This window comes from Diabrotica virgifera, chromosome 10 (assembly GCF_917563875.1).
Source record: "Diabrotica virgifera virgifera chromosome 10, PGI_DIABVI_V3a".
NCBI classification, from domain to species: Eukaryota; Metazoa; Arthropoda; class Insecta; order Coleoptera; family Chrysomelidae; genus Diabrotica; species Diabrotica virgifera.
Window position 1 is genome coordinate 52,375,117 of NC_065452.1, and position 21,246 is coordinate 52,396,362.

At 33.4% G+C, this 21,246-nt stretch overlaps 1 protein-coding gene across 1 annotated transcript in view; it reads left to right on the forward strand.

Moving 5' to 3' along the window:
* Positions 1 to 21,246, forward strand: part of LOC114334981 (uncharacterized) — a 144,072-nt gene that overhangs the window by 93,277 nt on the left and 29,549 nt on the right. The gene's annotated exons all lie outside the window — the stretch shown is intronic.

The following is a 21,246-nucleotide window of genomic DNA, read 5'->3' on the forward strand; positions in this document are numbered from 1 at the left end:
GACCGCAAATGTAACTCCTCCGTCACTAGGGCTTCCAATCCCTCAGCCTGAGTTCAACGGTATTTGCGGGACTAAGAATTTTCAATCCCGCGGGATCTCGGTATTTGCGGGATCCCGCATATTGAAAATAGTCATATTAATATAAGGCAAATAAAACAATAAATTAATCAACTAACTCCACATTTATTTAAGTATTACTATTAGTATGAGATCAAAACTGTTCTTTCTTCACAAAAAACAGTAAATAATACAGGAAAAACAAAAAATCTATCTTCAAAAAATACACCAACAAAATTTAAAAAACAACCAAAAAACCATTTTCAACTGAAAATTAATATAGTTTACTAATTCGATGATGGAACCTCTACATTGTTTCTCACGTGTTTCTTACTTGATCAGCCTCTTCGTCATCATTGCTCTCAGATGAATTTAAAGGGCTGAATCCATTCCCGTTACAAAATCATTAATTTCTTTCCGAAGTAAACTTTTCGGTGGGAGATGAACAGTTTCATCGTCACACGACACTTGGTACCTACGAGGCTTTTGGAGATAAATCAGTAGTGCAGTCACATTTCTACGTCGTTGTAAAATACGGCGCAAACACAGTTTTTTTATCATTTTGAGCGTAACTACAGCAGTAATGTACGCTTTTTTCAGTCCCGCAAATCCCGCACCTGTAATCCCGCATCCCGCGGGATTGGAAAATGACGCGGGATCCCGCAATACCGAGATCTCGGTATTGCGGGATTGGAAGCCCTATCCGTCACTATACCAGGTAGAATCACAAATGTGGTGTTGAATGAAAGCTCATAATCCAAGGATGGTACTAAAGGTGAGAAATTTGACTTAGGACTTCCTGTTTTAGAAATGCGACCGGAAGTACTATTTTATAGTCACCGCAATAGCACAAGTGATATATTATTCGACGCGCATTCGCAAGACGAGAACAAATATATACTTCTGGTTTCATGACTGTCTGTCCGTCCGACCGCGAATACAACTCCTCAGTTACTAATACATATAGAATGACAAATGAGGTGTCGAATGAAAGCTTATAACCCATGGATGGTATTAAAGATGAGAAATTTGACATCGGACTTCGGTTTTAGAGTTACAACCGTAGGTACTGTTTTAAAGTCACTCAAAATATGATATGAATGTAAATCAAGATGACTCAAAATTAGTAAAATCGTATATCAATCGACGCAAAGTTACACGAAGAGTTCCAATATCGACTTCCAGTAGTTCTACTTTTGATTACTTTGGGTGAAAACCTAGGACCAATTACTTGTTTGTCGAGGTATTTCCTAATTCATTATAACGTGTGATCCAAAATTATTGTCACCATAGGTGGCTCTGAACGACAGAGATAGCTATACAGTGCATGTCTATTCTTAATTCAGATATACTTTCCATTTTACGTCAACTTTGCAGTGTACGTCAACTTAACAAGAAAAGTTAGGTTATGTAGAGATGGTGGTGGATATATAAAATATACAGCATCTTGTTTGATTTTATTTATTATTGTTACTAATAATTTTGTTAATTCTTTTTATTTTTGATTAAAGTTCTGTGTAAAGGTTTTGACTGAATTTTTATGTTTTATAATGTTAATCAAAATTAATTGATAAAGCAATGATATAAATTCAGATTAAAACAAGACATACGTAATTTTTTGCACGGCTAGCTTTGATCCCAATAATTGTGGATCGCTCGTTATTTCGTAAAAAATCGAAAAATAACAGCCGTTGTAACCGTCACGGAATCCAATTCTTTTTGTGTGACAAATGTTCGTGATCAACAACAAGAAACTGTATGTTAAAATCGAATGTCAATATTTTCAATTTTTATTGTCTTGGAAACCAGCCAAAAGTAGCTACATTCTTTAAAGTCGAATATCGGGGTAAATAAATAAAAAACCAATAAGTATTGTACTATTTTATTTCTATAAATATAAAGATGTAATAACTGAAAAAATATATATAGTATGTATACAATAAAAACTAATAAGCAATCGAGAAAAGGGAAAAAGTGATTTTTTAATTAATATATTGTTACTATGGAACGCTTAGATTAATTTTGAACATATTCAACAACAAAATACTTGGATCTCAGAATATATTTATGTATGCCCTGAAATACAAATATAACGTAATAAATGAAGGATACAGTAAGATCAAATTTGGAGTTTAAAATACTGAACATTTAAGTACAACCTAGGTACCTAGTTGGTAACTCTGCAGTATAGAGATACCTATGCCTTGCATTATTTTTAATTTACTCTCACTCTCTTGTGATAATAATGATAACTTTCTTGGGTAATAGTTTTGATGAAAGGTACGGTAAATTTAAAGTGGGATTAGAAAAAAATTATTCTGTGTGTCTTTGTACTCACTCTCATATGATTCCAACACAACTCGTGTCGCTATACTGCAGTATTATTACCATTATGTATACATAACAAACTTCTCTATCGATAAAGAATAAGGTATAACAAAATTGCTACATACCTTTCCTGATTTTTTGGGATTGAAAATAGGCTTAAACCATCCCCTGTTCTTGTCTGGCAGCCACAAAATATACAAGAAAACCCTCGTCGTTTCGCAGCCATTCCAACAGTAAATAAACCACTTAACCAAACTTAACTATGTACACACGAATAAATACTACACTAATTAACTAATACACTATACACAAATAAAATAAAAGCTTAACTTAAAACCTAGAAAATAAGTCTATACAAAATATTACGAGCTACAAACTGATAAAACAACAAAATACTAACGCCAAGCCAAACAAACAAACAAACAAACAACAAACGTCGATCCTGTACAAGACAAATGTCACTAAAATTATTTGCTATTTAGGCAAATTGAGAAATGGCCGATCTGGCACATGCGCATAAAAATTTAGTTAATAGATAATCCGTTTGTGTCGGTTCTTGTGGGAGATATATTATATTCTTTGACCATACCATAACAACAATAATAATCGTCTCCACACCTTAGGCAACCAACGATGCCCGCGTTAGTAGTACGGGTTGCCATAGGTAGTACCGTATATACATATTATTTATTTACATATATATACATATCGATACATTTTTGGCAAAGTAACGTAAGTGACATTTTTGAAAATCATGTTTTTCCATTAAACTAACACTATTATTGTTCAGAAGGCACTGCCAAAGTGTAGTAAGTCTATACATACAGGGTGTTTCATTAATAATTGTCCATATAGTAACTGGAGAAACCTTAGCACAAAATACGAAGATTTAACCTAAAATACTTAAATAAAATGTGGTTCCTTACTGAGTTACAGGGTGTTTTATCTAAAAATTTAAAAACTATTTTTGCTCAGAATTTTAAAACTATTCGACGTATCGTTTTCATACTTGGCACAAAGTGAGACTACTATACACCCTACTAAATTATGATAAACAAACGTATCTAGCTACTATCAGAGGCGTACGACAGGGGGTATGGTGAATGGTTGATCCTTCTCAAATTCTACGCCACTGGTGGAATTACTATTTTAGTGCCATTTTTAGATTTTTCAATACTTTCTACGTAAATAATATACTCCTCATTGGTAACGATAAAGTCATTACTTTTCGAGATATTTGAAGTTAAATATGAAACGGCACAGTTATTTTGATTAATTTATGATGTGATTCATATGATTAAAATTTAAAAATTATTTGTACCCAGTACTTTTAAACTATTTGGCGTATATTTGGCTGGTTGACCCTTCCCAAATTCTACGCCACTGACGAAATTGCTATTTTGGTATAATTTTTTGATTTTTCAATACTTTTTATGTAAATAATATACTCTTCATTCGTAACGATAAAATGATTAGTTTTCGAGATATTTGAAATTAAAAATGAAGCGACACAATACATTAATCAAAATAACCGTGTCGTTTCATTTTTAACTTCAAAGATCTCGAAAACTAATGACTTCATCGTTACGAATGAAGAGCATATTATTTTCTTAGAAAGTATTGGAGAATCCAAAAATTGAACTAAAATAGCAATTCCGCCAGTGGCGTAGAATTTGTAAAGGGTCAACCATTCACTTTCCCCCGTCGTACGCCTCTGGTAATAGACAGAAACGTTTGTTTAACATAATTTAGTAGTTTGTACAGTACCTATACTTCCTGCTAAGTATGAAAAGGATATGTCGAATAGTTTTAAAATGCTGAGCAAAAATAATTTTTAATTTTTTAGATAAAACACCCTGTAACTCAGTAATGAACCACATTTTATTTAAGTGTTTCTTCAGTTACTATATGGACAATTATTAATGAAACACCCTGTATATTATGTTTAAAGTAATTTTAGGCTTACTACACTTTGGCAGTACCTTCTAAACAATAATAGTGTTAGTTTAATGGAAAAACATGATTTTCGCCAAAAATGTCACTTACGTTACTTTGCCAAAAATGTATCATTATGTATATATACATATTATTTATCTATGGGTAGTACCATATATGGTACTACCATTATAACAGTTAGGAAAGAATGGTACAGGAAGGACAAGTCTGTTTTGGTTGGCGGGCGGTATTTTAGTTCCCACCTACCCGCCGGTCCTAGGACCGATGGGGGCGTCCCCTTCCACCACCCCTCGTCCAATGGGAGACAGACAACTCCATATGTGCGAAAGGATATTTAGTTAGGTAAAAAGGGAATTATACTGTAGTAAGTAGGTATTACGTAAAAGTGTAAAATTACTATAAAACTATTACTGTATAAGTAATAAAACCGTCATTATCTATCTTCATCTTTTAAGAGGAATCTAAAATATGCATTCCACAACCCGTCAATATGTCTAGGTACAGTGGCGGCTCGTGGCTTTAGGGACAGGGTCGGCAAGGTTTTGTCCCCTCAGATAGGTATGCCATATAATTAAAAGGCTTCAATTTCATAGGAGATTTTTAGTTTTTGTTTTTTTTTTTATTTTTTTTGTTTTTTTTTTTGTTTTTTCCTATACATTTAGAAACTAAACCTGTTTATAAATTAACTCTAGTCCATGTTGTTTCGAAGTAGCAAAATGGGTTTATAACATTGTAAAATGTATTATTGTTTTGGAGAGATTTTAAAAGTTTTTTATATTGACATTTGAGACAAGTTTGACATTCTCTCTTGTTTCATGGTGTTTCGACAATAGGTTTTGACTCTTTTGAGACAAGAGAAATCCCGTTCATTTGAGGCAGAATTTGCCCACATTTGAGCACAATAATTTATTAATTTCGGGAACAGTTTGTTGTACCTACCTAATGAATTACAGTACTTATATAAAATTATACATATTTTGTAACTTATCCCACCTTCCGAAAATATTTGTATCAGCATATAAACCTGTTATCCATTTTCTTATTTTACTTATTTGATTAAAAAATGATGGATAATTTTTAATGAACTTGTCTAATAGATATTTTGAAAATTCTTTGGCGTAACTTTTAAATTTTGAATCGGCAAAGAGCTCAGTGACTTATAACAGTGAGTAAATCATAGTTTTGCCTGGTGCAATAGTTTTAACTTTTGCCTGGAGACCATAAAATTCACTGGACATCAAGGCAGCGCCGTCATAAATTTGCCTTACCAATTTATTTTTGATATCAAAAAATTTTAATCTGTCCTTTAAAACACCAAAAATATATTCTGTTTATGGCTTCTACTTATGTCTGAAAACCTAAAAACCTCTCATAAATATTAGAGGTAACGCGTATCGAAGAATAATTATTGATACTTGTGAATGACATGTTTCAGTAGTTTCGTCTACTTCTACCGAAAAGGATCAAAATGTAACTACTAATTGATTCTTTCATTCTGTGTTGTTTTAGGTACGCCGCTATATGTCTTAGTGTCAGAAAGTAAATTAGAAAATTCCAGATCGTATTTGTTAAACAATTTTATTTGTTCTCTATAATTAACTTGATTTAACTAATGCTCCGATTCATCCTGTCCCCTAAATGTTAATTCCTAACAACTTAAAAAATTACAATATCAATAATTAAACGACATAAAACTACTTACCTATTTCATAATTTTATCCTATGCGCGCTAGCAAGGTACGTGCCTTTCTGCCGTTTGCAGATCACCGCTCGGCAGATTGGTATCTGCCACTTAAATAAATACTTACTTGCCATTCAAATAAATACGGGGAATGTATAATTGGTTGCCTATCGGCTAATATTCCATAGCTTCTTATTACATATAAGCAAATCGTCAATATGGGGGCGGCTTGCCGAGCCGGGCTTTATAATAAGAATCGGAATTCACACAATCGCAATCGGGTGCATGGCTATAGGATCCATATCTCACAGATATTTTTTTATTTCACAGAAACGAATATCATCAACTCTGATTAAATTAAATATTTAAAAAAGTCTATAATGTGTCCATAAACGTGTGGGTCGGCACTGCCGACCCTGACCAGCCGCCTGTCTAGATACAAATCACAACGAATTCTGATTCCTAGTACTAAAAATGTGAGTAAAATTAAGAAAATGAAAGTTAATATTTCATTCTGTTTCAGACAACCATGTATGTAGTTATCTCCGAAACAGAATGAAATCGTAATTGTCTTTCATTTTCTTTTCAGTTTCATTGGAATCTTTCTGTGAAAAAACACACCACTCGCTTCGTTCCACTTCATCCATCCCGCCATAACTCTACTGCATGCATCTCCATCTATTTCTCCATTACTCTGTAATACCTTTCCTAGATACTTAAATCCATTATTTTCACCATCCAGAGTATTATTTTATTCGTGGTGGTAACTTCATTTTTAAACGAACATACCAAATACTTTGTTGTTGACCTACTAAGTTATAATCCTATTTTTTTCTACTGTTATACAGGGTGTCCCCGAAAATATAGTGCGTTCTTTAAAGGTATAGGCAGAAGGCATCATGTAGAGCAAAACAGTCTTGTAACATATTTTTCTATATTTAACCGTTTGGCCAAAAAATCAAAATACATTTTGATATGCAAACTATATCTGGCAACTACGTGCAATACAAAAATCTAAATATAGACAGTAACAATTCAAAAATAGTAGGTTTCTTTGTATGTTTACAGTTGTAGCTGGTAGTAAAGTAATAATAAATCACGTAGAAACAGATATATCCGATTTCCGCACGCGCTTTTAGTATTTACATTATACCCTGTCTTCGTCCTCAACAAACAAGAATTTGTTTTGTTTGATTTTCAAACATGGGGTGGTATGGTTTGAAATCAACATTTTAAGCACATTTTTGTGATTTTTCTAAAACTATGGTACGTTTATTTTATTTTTCAATTAAATAAGCTTATAAAGTACAATTATTAAAATAAAAAAAAATTTCAAGGAAAAATATTGAAAAATAAGCCAACGGTGGCAAATTCTTTGTAACAAAAGGATGATAATAAAAAATTTTTAGGTGCATTAATTATATTTAAGAATTAAAATCTTAAGTAACCATAGTTACTTAAGTAAAAGTTATAATTTATGTAAAACTTAGAGCCCTAATCACTAACGCAACACCTCATTAATTCAGATATGTAATAGCAAATGCCACATTATTAAAGCAAGAAATAATTATTTTGCAGGTAGGAACCTACATTTCTGGTGTCAACAACCTTAAAATCACACCTCAAATAGTAGTAGTCTAAGAGCTAGTGAACCCTCCGATTAACGGTCGTCCTGTAAGGCTAGAAATTTTTCTAGTGATAATTCATAGCACACCAAGGCTAAAAACCATGACCTGGCAGACCTCAGTGGTGCACGTGTATCTACCAGGTGAATCGAAAAGTGCAAATTTAGGGGGTAAAATAAACTTTCTCCTGTAAGGAGAAGGGTTAAATTTAAGTATGTGTTTGAGTAAGTCATTCAGAAGAAATGTGTACAATGACAGGCGATTCTGAAGAGCATAAGACCCTGCCAGGCGAGGGGAAAGATTAGGGGTTTTTCCTAAAATTAGTTTTTTTGCATCGAACAAATTTTTTTTAGGTTTTTTGAATCATTTCAAACAGAAAACGTCTTTAGTGATTTTTCTCTTAAGTTAATAGTTTTTGTTATATGAGCGATTGAAAATTTCGAAAATTGCGAAATCGGCTATTTTAACCCTAAATCGGACATTTATCTAAAAATTTCAATGTTGCCAAGATACGTAGATATTCTTTAAACATTGATTGATGAAATCCCGAAGAGTTTTTTGCAATAAAATATCAAAACCCCTTTGTTTTTTTAATTGCTAATCAAGCAGGTGCGACACTGTAGTATAAGTGAGGACGTTTGAGTTTGCATAAATTCATTATCTCGAGAATGGGCAAATTTCAAGAGAAATCCTCAGACAGGTCGATTTTTATTTGTAAATTAGGACGTTTTGGCATATATATAATACTAGTGACGTCATCCATCTGAGCGTGATGACGTAATCGATGATTTTTTAAATGAGAGTAGGGGTTGTGTGATAGCTCATTTGAAAGGTTATTGAATTTTCTATTCACCAATATAAACATTAACATAATTAATTATACAGGGTGTACAAAAAATTTTTTTTTATTAAATTAACTTTGATTAAATTTGACAAATGGAAGAAAAATTTATTTTGTACACCCTGTATAAATAATTATGTTAATGTTTATATTACTGAATAGAGAATTAAATAAGCTTTCAAATGAGCTACCACACAACACCTACTCTTATTTAAAAAAAATCATCGATTACGTCATCACGCCCAGATGGATGACGTCACTAGTATTATATATATGCCAAAAAGTCCTAATTCAAAAATAAAAATCGACCTGTCTGAGGATTTCTCTTGAAATTTGCCCATTCTCAAGATAATGAATTTATGCAAACTCAAACGTCCTCACTTGATACTACAGTGTCGCACACGCTTGATTAGCAATTAAAAAAACAAAGGGGTTTTCGATATTTTATTGCAAAAAACTCTTAGGGATTTCATCAATAAATGTTTAAATATCTACGTACCTTGGCAACCTTGAAATTTTTAGATAAATGTCCGATTTAGGGTTAAAAATGGCCGATTTCTCAATTTTCAAAATTTTCAATCGCTCATATAACAAAAACTATTAACTAAAGAGAAAAATCACTAAAGACGTTTTCTGTTTGAAATGATCCAAAAAACCTAAAAAAAAATTGTTCGATGCAAAAAGAATAATTTTAGGAAAAACCCCTAATCTTTCCCCTCACCTGGCAAGGTCTTATGCTCTTCAGAATCGCCTGTCATTGTACACATTTCTTCTAAATGACTTACTCAAACACATACTTAAATTTAAACCTTACAGGGGAAAATTTATTTTACCCCCTAAATTTGCACTTTTCGATTCACCTGGTAGATACACGTGCACCGCTGAGGCCTGCCAGGTCATGGTTTTTAGCCTTGGTGTGCTATGAATTATCACTAGAAAAATGTTTAGCCTTACAGGACGACCGTTAGTCGGAGGGTTCACTAGCTCTTAGACTATAAATAAACAAGGGGTTCGATTATGTTAAATTTCCAAAGTCAAAAACTAGTTCTTGTACGACGATGCCAGATTATTTAATTGTATGAAAATAAAAGTTCACTTACCTATATGGAGAACAATGTAATTTTTTTTGGAAACTTAACTTTAGAATAAAATGTTGTAGGCTTTTTTTGTTCTACATTGTGTATTATATCTATACCCCAAAGGAACGCACTATTTTGGGGGACACCCTGTATAATCTGAGGCTTACTGGAGTTTGACATGTAGCAAGGTTTCAACCTTGCTACATTAACAATTTCGCAGTCCCAGTCCCAGTAAAGAGCTGAGCTCATTAACGCGGGTCGCCCCCAAAATTTCAACTGTCATCAACACGCCTAATTTCACGAGCAACTTTGATACATCGTTAATTCAATTTCTATAATATTCTATATATTTATTTTTCTTAATATTATATATGCGAGTTGCTGTGAACCCACATAACAATTTCATGTTCTTAGTAGATTCATAGAACATACTTTTCAGAAAAAGTTTATACTGAGAATATGCGTAATTACCATTACGAATGTGCAGAGCAGATGCTGAGTATATACTACATTACAGTACTTAAACGTTCTATGTTCACAGTTCAAGTTGATTCTGTTAGAGTTGACTTTTCCTAGTTCGAGCCAACTCCAACTGAAACGAGCAGTAAAAGTTGATTTGAAAAATTTAAATCAACTTTTACTAGTTGAAGTTGACTCTTCCTAACTCTTGTTAGTAAAAGTAGATTATACAATTTATCAGTGGCGGCTCGTGACCTCAGTATGCGGGTAGGCTACACATATACTTCGGGTAGGCGACAAAAAATATCCTACAGTTTGTAATACATTTTGAGCCGTCTTGCAATACTAAATGTAATCTATGAGCGCAACAATGTGTAAAAATTGCTTTTGGAGCATCTACTTTAATTTTTGATTGTAATCCGTTTAAAGAGCCAGCCATTACACTTGCACCATCGTAAAATTGAGCAATTAATTTATTTTTGTAATCATATGGCTCAAGCACGTTTGAAATTAAACTATATAGAGCGTCTGCAGATCTATTATCGCTAACATCAAAAAACCCTAAAAATCTTTCTGTTACCTGACCAACTTTGTTAACAAAACGGATTGTTAAAGTACACTGTGATTTTTCGGTTATATCAGTAGTATCGTCAGCTAGTATAGAAAAAAATTGACTTTCATTAATTTCTGTTGAAATTTCATTTTTTACGTAATCGGGAAGACAATCTATTAAATCATTTTGTATTGTTTTTGACAAACCCGTGAACACCCCTTCTATTTTTTAACATGATCCTGGATTTCCTGATCGCGTTTAACTACTAAATTAAAAATTTCTTTAAAATTACCCATGTTTGAAGAATTATGGCTCTCATCACGACCGCGAAATGTAAGTTCTTGTTTTGCTAAAAGAATTGTAACATCAATTTCTTCAACTTCTTCAGTCTTTTTCAACTTCTTCATTATATATCTTATTAGATAGAGAAATATGTCCAGCGAAAGCACTGTCAGTAGTTTGTTTATTTTTTTCTAACCGTTTTAAATCTAAGCAATTGTTTAAATGTTCTTTCGAAGATTCATGTTTTTTTTACACTAGCTGATAAATTTTTCAAATCTGAATATCCCTGACTCACCCAAACATTTTGCTTCAAATTTGAGAGCAACAGACAAGGCCAACAGAAAAGTGAATTTTTAAAATAACTTCCGCTTAGCCATTTATGATTTTCATACCATATTGTTTTAAACGATCTCGAAAATGGTTGATTGTCTTATCTGTGGATAAAATTGTTAAATTTTGTAAAGGCCGGCCCATTGAAATAATTACTAATCTTTCTTGATTTTGGCGCCTTGAAAAAGGCGTCTCGATCAAACTGCATATTACATCGTTTAAAATATTCATATTCGATGACTAAAGTTTTTCCACCAATAAAACTAACACACCTACGTTTCAACAACGTCAAATATTACTTATTTTATTTATGTATCAAATAATAATTTACTATTCGAATAAATTGATAAGTTAACAATTAACCTCGCTTTAAATTTTTAATTATCTATATAATCTAATAACACATTATTCAGTTTTCATAAACAAATTTAAATTGTCCTACCTAGTTTTATTCAATACTTAACCTACTAATAACAGCCAAAATCAAAAAACAATTATTTTAAAACAGTTTCACAAGACACAAGAGAAGCAACTGATAAAATTTTGTAGGTCCGGCTATAAAACTCTGTGCCTATCCGCCCGTTCAAAATCGTAGAATACGGTCGCTACGAGCAGACCTGCAGCAGGCCTGCTCGCGTAAACAGAGAGAGATCGCACGTCAATTCGGTGTTGGCGTCGTTCTATTTCAGGCTACGTTCCCGAGTGCCTGACCAAGGAGAATATAGAATCTATACAGTACTACTGATACTACAAGGAGCGTACAATAATTATAACTACGGAGAAAATTTTTTGAATATTTTTAAAAATAATTTGGATAATTTTTGCTATTTTATTGTAGATATTGTGTCAAAATTTGTAAATTACAATTTTGAAATAAGTAATTTATATTAATAATTTATATTATTGTACTACATTTGAAGAGGGTAGGCGGCGCCTACCTTGCCTACCCCGACGGGCCGCCCCTGCAATTTATACGATTATTCTATAATCTCACGTGCATTTTTGATGAGTGTGCGTCTCTTTGTTTTGACCGTTTCAACTACTTATTAGTCCACGCTGTAACGTCGCGTCGCCCCCGTTAGGGAAATTATTCTGATTCGATTTTTTTGCACAAACTTACTCAAACAAATACATCCTTATAACAAATACACAGTGTCAGGCGGTACCGCGGTCGAAAAATTGTTTAACCAATTTTTGTCAACCAAATTCTCAAAAATAATTCTTATCTACTCTACCTCATATTATGTGTAAGTTTTTATTGTGTGAAAATTGTAAATATAGATAGCAGTACATGAAGGGTTTAAAGTGTGCCTGAAGTAATAATGTATTTTAAATGGGATTTACTTTTTCGCACTGTTTTTTAGCACACTTTCATATAATCAAATATCCTTAACTTTCGCCTTGTCATGGTGCTGACATGTGAGCAATAAATTACAAAAAAAATTTGACAGTTTTGTGGTTTGACAAAAGTTTGAATTTTTAAATGTCAAAGTTCTAAAAAAATGTAAAATAGGAATGTATTCCAGTGACGAAGAGTTGCAGTTTTTTTATTTGTTTTTTGGTAGATAAAATATTGTATGAAACTGTGCGTGAAGTACTTTTTGCGCACTTAGGCGATGTATAGCACTCGGCTCGCTCGTGCTCTAAACATCGCGTGCGTGCGCAAAAAGCTTACTTCACGAACTGTTTTATAAATAACTAAGTATTTTACTCCGGACAAATTTTTTTAGATTATTTTGGTCAAAAGGTATCTTGTGATTTTTCTCTAAAATTGATAGTTTTCGAGTTATACGCGATTTAAAATTTGAAAAACGCGAAATAAGGATTAATAACTCGATTAAAAACTATTTTTATGAAAGTCAGAAAGTCTCACCCAATCAAAGTTTAAAGCTCCCCCCCCCCTACAAGATCCTGAAGAAATTTTTGTCATTGTTTTATTACTAAGCTGTTATTTTTAATTATCAACAATGAGCGCTAAAAGCGTATTGAGGCGGCCGTCAATGTGAGTGCGAGTAAGATCCTCCACTCCGACCGTCCAATGGTGCATCTCAGTCGCACTCACATTGACAGCCGCCTGCCTCAATACGCTCCTAGCGCTCACTGTTAATAATTAAAAATAACAGCTGAGTAATACAATAATGACAAATATTTCTTCAGTACCTTGTAGGGGGGTCGTCAAAATTTGATTTGGTGGCTTTCTGACTTTCATAATAATAATTTTTAACTGAGTTATTAAGCCTTGAAAATGGTCATTTTCGCATTTTTCAAATTTTAAATCGCGTTTAACTCGAGAACAATAAATTTTACATAAAAATCACAAAATACCTCTTTTGCTCCGAATGACCCAAATTAGTGATGTAAAAAAAAATGTCCGAAGTGATTTTTTTTGTGAATTTGTTTAAAAAAAATTGTTAAAACAATTTTTCGATTACGGTACCACCTGACACCCTGTGGAGTCGTTATAAGGACCTCTTTTTGAGTAAGTTTGTGCAAACAAATCGAACTGGAATAATTTACCTAACGGGGCGACGATATAGCCTGGACTATAAATATCACGATTTGAACATAATAACATTTAATTTCTAGAATCGGTTGTTTGTGTGAATCAACTTTTACTAAATGGCATTGGGAAGAGTATACTTTAACTAGTTGGAGTCTACTTTTACTAGTAAATGTTGAATAAAAATCTTCATTTTATATTCATAATCAACTTTTACTAAAACCAGCCGTTTGAGCCGACTCGAACTAGGAAAAGTCAACTCCAACTGGATAATCAACTTGAACTGTAACATATACTTAGAATGTACTACCGCACTTCTTTTCAGTATATACCAAGAATATACTTTTTAGAATATTCCAAGCAAGTGCTATAAACCTTCTATTTATATACTTAGAATATACAGCCGCACATATTTTTAGTATGTGGGAAGAATATACTTTTAAAAATATTCCAAGCAAGTGCTATATTGCTCAGAAGTATGTGTTCAGCATCACCAAATCTCATCCTAGGTTTAACCAACTATCGTATTTACATATTCAAATTGCATACGAGAATGTAATTAGTACATTTTACAATATTATTTAGAAAGTAAGTAGGTACATATAAATTTTAGTTATTTGTATAAATATTATATAGGTAAGTATATATTATATTTAGGTATTATGTGCATATCAAAATAAACATGCGGAATATATAAATATCATACCTAGATATAAATAATATTATATAATATTTAGTGAAACTAAACTATAACTAAAATTTATATACACACACCGGCAAAATTAGCCGAACACCTTAAAAATGGTACATGTTTGATGTCTCGTATTTTCTAAACCAGTGGTCCGATTTGAGTGATTCTTTGAGTATGTTATAGCCTTATTATTTAAGAATATCTTTGTGATAATATTGTTGCTAGACAGGTAAATATCATTTTATACCGGGTGTACCAATCATACAGTGTTTTTTCTTAAAGTTTGGAATACCCTGTGGAATATTCTAGCATATGTAAAATATTAAAAATAAAACTCGATTGTAGAGTTAGGCTTTCTTAACATTTTACTTTCATTCATTTAATTAGGTGGGATAATAAAAAAGTTATGTGCGTTAACAACTATCCATGTTTTTCATCGATAAATTCTCATAGTAGGGGATTAAAGTATGCTAAATTTGCAGTTACTCGAGCGTTATGGGGGCCTATTGGATTGTGAAGAGTATGTGCTAAAACCAGAAAAAGGTTAAGTTAAGTTGTCCATATAGTGGGAGACTTTTCATTTTTTAATTTAATTTTCCATTTGAAACAATCGTTTTTTTCCGATCATAGCGCGATCTATCCATAATTCGAAAAATTGTGTCGAATAAAAGGTGCTGATTTTTACGTAAAGAATCCAAATCTGCAATAAAAATTGGGGCTCCTATTCAAGATTTTAAATTAAATCCCTCCTCCCCACCTTCGTGGGGGCTCGTGTTTGGTGCCATTCGATAGATTTTTCAAAAATATTGAATACGTGTATTTTGCAGTTTTTCGATCTGATGTTAATTTTTCGACGATGTTGTATATAAAATTTGTAAAAAAACATGCAAAAATAAATATTGATTGTTACATACTTGATTCAAATGCATGTGCATTCAAACTAAGCAGATCATGATGGTAGGGGAGCCCAACCGGGGATTTTTGCAGTTACTCGAGCGCGTCAGATTATCACATGGGGAGAAACCTTGTACCCTGTAAATGTACCTAAATACCATAAATACCATACCTAAATACCATATTGGTTCTTAACACCGGGGAATTCATTAAGGGGGGGCCGAAAAAAAATCCATTCTTAGAAAAGCTCGAAATCGTTAGATTAAGATAAGGTAAGTTAAGTACATGCAAAATAGTGTATATTTCAAAAATCTGACGATTTGAGCGGGGTTTAAGAAAATGGGTGAGTCACAAAGTTTCACAAAAAAAGCGAATATTTCGCGAAATAAACGTCAGATTGAAAAACTAAAAAATACGTGTTCAATATTTTTCAAAAATCTATCGAATAATATTAACACTTCACCCCACGGAGAGAGGTGGGGGGTAAATTAAAAATTTTAAATACGCGATATTTCGCGAAATGAACATCAGATTGTAAAACTGCAAAATACACGTATTCAGTATTTTTCAAAAATCTATCGAATGGCACCAAACACGACTCCCCACGGAGGTGGGGTGGGGGTTATTTTAAAATCTTAAATAGGAGCCCCCAATTTTTATTGCAGATTTGGATTCTTGACCTAAAAATAAGCAACTTTTATTCGCAACATTTTTCCAATTATGGATAGATGGCGCTATAATCGGAAAAAACGATTGGTGGAAATGGAAAATTAAATTAAAAAATGGAGAATCCCACACTTTATGGAAAACTTATCTTAACTTTTTTTGGTTTTAGCACCCACTCTTCACAATCCAATAGGTCCCCATAACGCTCGAGTAACTGCAAATTTAGCAGACTTTCCTCCCCTACTATAAGGATTTATTGATGAAAAACATGGCTAGTTGTTAAAGCCCATAACTTTTTTATTTTCCAACATAAGCAAAAATCAAAAAAGAAAATGTTAAGAAAGCCTAAGGCTATAATTGAGTTTTAATTTCAATATTTTACATATGCTAGAATATTCCACAGGGTGTTCCGAACTTTAAGAAAAAAACACAGTATGATTGTTACACCCGGTATAAAATGACATTTACCTGTCTAGCAACAATATTATTACACCGATATTCTTAAATAATAAGGCTATAACATACTAAAAGAATCACTCAAATCGGACAACAGGTTTAGGAAATTCGAGACATCAAACATGTCCCATTTCTAAGGTGTTCGGCTAATTTTGCCGGTGTGTGTATTTTGTACTTACCTACTATTTAAGTAATATTGAGTTGCCAAAACGAATTTAATATTTCCAAGCACCACAAACAAAATAAACATATTATGTATGTTCCTAGTCCTAGTTCCTAGTATACTTTGTCGTTCGTCTTCCTCCTAACACAGCATCAAGCATATAGTCCGTTCGCTAAACTCAGACTCAACTGGCTAGTGATTTAAGCTAGTTATTTTGCCAATTTGATAAAATTGCCAAAAAAATAATTACTAAATAGTTAATAATTTCTAAATATTTAGTAATTTTGCAAATTTTGTCAAAATTGGCAAAAAACAAAAAAGTTACCTACTAAAATCTTTAGCCATTTGCGTCTGAGTTTAGCGAACCGACTTATAGATTAGATACAAATACAAATGCCTGTGCACTGTGCCGTGTGCCTGTTTATAGTGTTTGTGTTTGCGTTTTCATTTTCATAAAACATTTGTTTATTCCTATGCAGGTAGACTGAGAAGGGTCATTTCCGTTATTCCGTTTGCATTATTCCGATCTTTTACGATCTGGTAATGGTGTATTCTTTTATAAACAGTAATTGAATGTATTTAATAAACTCCAACGATGTAAAAATAATTATGGCAAAATCAAAATGGTAAATTCATTTCAATTATGAAAACGAAATTTTTTTTCTTTAATACAAATTAATTTTTAAACTTTTTTACCATACCTACAATTAAAACAATTTTAAGAAATTAATTCGTCCGGGATACCTACATACATAAATTTTATTAATTTTTCTAAAAATAATAAGTTGATAATCTATAAGGCTAACTCTTCCTATACATACATATTCTTTTTAAGATATTTTAAAAGTACATACGTACAAGTATGCGTTAAGCACATACAGTGCCGGCAAAAAAAATCTTTACATTGCCAAATAAATCACCAAATTTGAAGACAATTTGCATGCGTTCTGTCTGCGCTTGGAGGGGAGGGTAGGGGAGGGGGATAGCGTATTTGCGACGGCAATTATCTGTAGCTTACGGACCACTTGGCTTATTTAGGATATTCTGCGCGTTTTGCACTGTAAACAGTTGGCTTTGTGCGGGTAGTCAGTGTTAAACTTCTTCTCATTTACCGTGTAAAGTTTGAGATTGTCAAATTCTAAATTGAACTGACAAATATGGGTCGAAAGAAACTCACAAAAGACGAGAAGGTTTGTGCTTTAACATTACTGGAGAAAGGAATCTCTGTAATTACTGTAGCACCTGATATTGGTGCTTCAAGAGGGGCTATTTATCAACTGAAACGTTCGGCTGCAAGGTTTCAGTTGATAAATAGCCCCTCTTGAAGCACCAATATCACGTGCTACGGTAATTACAGAGTCTCCTTTCTCCAGTAATGTTAAAACACGAACCTTCTCCTCTTTTGTGAGTTTCTTTCGACCCATATTTGTCAGTTCAATTTAGAATTTGACGATCTCAAACTTTACACGATAAATGAGAAGAAGTTTAACACTGACTACCCTCACAAAGCCAACTGTTTACAGTGCAAACGCTCAGAATACCCCAAATTAGCCAAGGGGTCCGTAAAATACAGATAATTGCCGTCGCAAGTACGCTATCCCCCTCTCCTACCCTCCCCTCCAAGCGTACACAGAACGCATGCAAATTGTCTTCAAATTTGGTGATTTATTTGGGCAATGTAAAGATTTTTTTTGCCGGCACTGTACATACTTTTAAAGTATATTCGATGAAGGTATATTCCAAGAATATACTTTTACGAATATTCTGAGATACTAAGTATACGAATGTGCTCAGTATATTCGGCACGAGAATATTCTTTGAAGTATATGCAAAGAACATGAAATTTAGAATGTTTTTATGGTACATGCTATGCTTGTACTACGCATGTACTAAAAAGAATATACTCTGTCGAATGTTGGTAGTATATGCTTTGAACATGATGCGAACATCATTGTTATGTGGGAATATGATAGGGTCGTATCCAACTTGGGGCATATGCTTTTTGGATATATCAAAGTTGCGCGTGAAGTTAGGCCTGTTGCTGTTGATGAGAGTTGATCTTTTGGACCGCGCCCCTTTAACGCAACCCCCAAAGAACCACTGGTCTAACCTATAAAAATTCCAGTTCAGAATTTTGACATCAACGAGATTATTCAATTGGAATAATAGAAAAACTGAAAATATGCCCGGTATACCCACATTTTATGCAAATTTAAAGATCTCTGTTTGAAATCAATTGGTAGCTATTAGATTCTTGCATGTTTACTAGTTTTCGAAATCGATCTTCTTCAACCACTAACAAATATAGGTACATTTCATACATAAGTGCAGGTACAGACGAACCACTCTGCAGCGCTACTCTGTGGCGCCACAAAGTGGCTTAGACTGGCCATTTTGTAGCGCCAATGATTTTGTAATGGACGCCACTTGCAGCGACTGCTGCAAGCCGATCCTTGTTGCTAGTGGCGTCCATTACAAAATTATTGGCGCTACAAAATCGCTTGTCTAAGCCACTTTGTAGCGCCACAGAGTAGCACTGCAGACTGGTTCGTCTGTTTTTGCGCTGTTGTTATATAATTTTACTAATAATAGGTACTAATAATATACTAATATTTTGACTGCACAATTACTATATTATACAATATACTATACTTAGGTCCCATTTAAAATTATCGGTCACAGTGGCGCTGTAACGTGATATGTCACTATTACGTCACTTGTTTTAACTAGTTTAGAAACCTACGTCCGTTTATTTCCTCCCTCCAAATTTCACTCTTAAGTATAACCAGTGGCGATTCTAGACCAAAAAAACTGGGGGGGGGGGCAAGGGAACACAACCGGTGAATAAACAAGATGACGTGCCTTTTTAACGAAGATTATAGTATAAAAGTCATGTAAAAACTGGGCAGCTGCCCGGGCTAGAACCGCCACTGAGTAGAAACGTTCAAAATATACAAGGGGGACTGGACTTTTGATTAGCAGTGTACAGTTTATGTTTATGTTTTTAAAAGATTCTTTGTTATATTCACAATTTATCATATAAGTTAAATTCAACACATTCAATAATAATCCGCCAAAAACACAAGTCGCGGAAAAATCAACTCATTAAGTATATTGCCCCAAAATTACGAATTACATAAATATTGCAGACATCTGACACACGGCTATCATGTTAGCATATCAGTATATATCGGTTTTATAGCGTTCTACGCGTTTCCGTTCCTAATCGCAACTCCTTTCTATTGTGGCAGTCTTCCTCTCTTAAATTTCTTTCCGACATCGCCTTGGAGATGCCCTTTATTCATATAGTTGATGGTTTTCCTATTTTTCGTTTTTCTGTGGGGGTCCATTCTAACACTTTTTTGGAGATTCTCCTTTCCACCATTCGTCTTAGGTGACCGTACCATACTAGCTGTTGTCTAATGTCGTCTCTTACATGTTCTAGTCTAGATTTTCTTGCTGACCTTCTCGAAAAATCCATCTCGTATCTTTGTACTTGTTGGGTAATTGCCAGACTTCAGCTCCATAGGTTAACACTGGTTTTAATATTGTGTTCGTTTTGTATTTTCTGTTCTTATATTTTTTTCCCACAGTACCGAATTCAGGGTCCTATCACCTGTTTTTCTTTTACTATCCTTTCTTTAATATTTTCTTCGTATCGTTCTGTACTAGTTAGTTTTATTCCCAGATATATGTATCCATCGCAGCTTGTAATTGTCTCCTGTTCCAGGTTCAGGTTCTCCGTTTCTTCCCTTCCTACTCATAGATATGTTGTTTTTTGGTATTTACCTCCAGATCCCATTTCCTATACTCCTCTATTAGTTTACATGCCATATATTCAAGATTTTCCTTGTCCTGTGTACTTACAATTTGGTCATCTGCATAGTGCAGCGTGTCAGTGGCGGCTCGTGATTTTTTCAATAGGGGAGGATTTTCAACAGGAGAATTTCAATATACCTAACTGTAAATTATCTAGACAAATTTGCACTAGCAAAAAAAATCCGCCAAAAAAATATAATTTAAGGCCCCATTTTTCTGACCATTTTTTATTTACATTTTATAATATCATCATAATTATTTCATAATATCAAATCATTTTAACAATAGTTAATATAATTGTAAAAGTGTATTACCAAAGTTTGTGTCGTTTATTTGTTAACAATTCTATCTCTGTAAGTAGATATGCATATCAAAATAAATACAGATTTGAAGATTTGCAGTCCATACAGGTTGAAGGTTTACATTGTTTAAGATACTCAACTGAATTTTTTTAATTCTAAAAGCGGCTTACTCTGCGAATGCAAAAACACGGTAAATTACCGATATTTTGCTTTGCATTACAGATATCGGAAAAAGTTATTTAAACAAGTTGTTCCAAATATTATTCTAATCCCACATACCAAATTTCATCACAAAATTCGCACTTTCAGTTTTTCATTATTTGTAGTCAGGATCCTAAAATCCGCAGAGGAGGCTGCTGGCCGAAAAATCTCACTTTCCCGATCTCCGGGCAGCGTGTGCGTTAAGTGATGTGCAGCTCTAGGAGACCGGGTCTCCCTAAACCAACCTTAAACGCTGCTGGGCTACGCAGAGCATTAGCAAGTGAGATTTTCCGGCCAGCAGCCTCCTCTGCGATTTTAGGATCCCGACTACAAGTAATGAAAAAACTAAAAGTGCGAATTTTG